Genomic DNA, 1000 nt, shown 5'->3' with positions numbered 1-1000 from the left:
GTTCTTTTGCTCAGTCTTGTTCCTCATCTTCATCAACGATCGAATTGTGATTCCCAAGAGAGATTGCCAATCCCTTTTCTGATGATTCCACCCTCTGCCGTGTGATTTATTATCCTTGAGACAGGCAGGCAGCCGCCGCTTCACTCTCTGCAGACTTTGAGAGAATAAGGAACTGATGCAACACTTGGAATTTGTCTTTCAACCACAACAAATCCGACACTCTCATCCTGTCTCTCCAAAAGGACCATCTGGCAAAGTCTTCCCTTGACTTCCCGAACAAACCACTTAAAAAGGTGAAGTCACACAAACTTTGGGGTTCACCATCAGCCATGATCTTTCTTGGGCAGAATATACTTCCAAACGACAACCGAGTGGGACTTCATCTGCAGCTTGATGGAGTCCTGCTCTCACCTTTCGGATGCAGCCCTTCCCTCACACCTTGCCATTCTTGATGTCATGGAAAGCAAGGCTGTCAAAATCATTGGAATCTCCCGTGATGAAGATGATCGTCTCGGTCTTTCAGTCTCAAATTGCAGATAGGTTGGTGACCTCTGCATTGTTCTGCCTCCTCTTTGGTCTTGTGCCCCCCACTGTCTCTTTGCTCTGTACATTCCAGGCTCCTGCAGCACGTAATCCATGAACAACCCTTCTTCTTTAACTCCCAAAATCCTGGCTCACTGCTCACCTCCACTAATCTGTTCCTCCTTTCTCTCGCATGTGGAACCAACTTCCTGACTGTTCCCATCATGTGCAGCCTTTTTGGCTGCTGGTTGCATCATTGGTGAGGGGCACGGAAATGCCGTTGATGCAGTGCCCCGATTGTCAGTACACTGGTGCTCATTTCGCCGACCGAGGAAGGATGACAGGCTGAGTCAATCCCGTGGTGTTTATTCAGTGGCCAACGGAGCTCGAACTCAGGACCCTGGGATCCCAAGCCACCACCCGAACCGCAAAGCCAACGCCAGGCTCTTCCTGACTGTTTTGTCCCATTCTTCCCTCC

The sequence above is a fragment of the Eptatretus burgeri genome, chromosome 14 (assembly GCF_056783735.1).
Source record: "Eptatretus burgeri isolate ZD-2024b chromosome 14, Ebu_testis_v1, whole genome shotgun sequence".
Taxonomy (NCBI): Eukaryota; Metazoa; Chordata; class Myxini; order Myxiniformes; family Myxinidae; genus Eptatretus; species Eptatretus burgeri.
Note: the sequence above shows the minus strand (reverse complement) of the source record.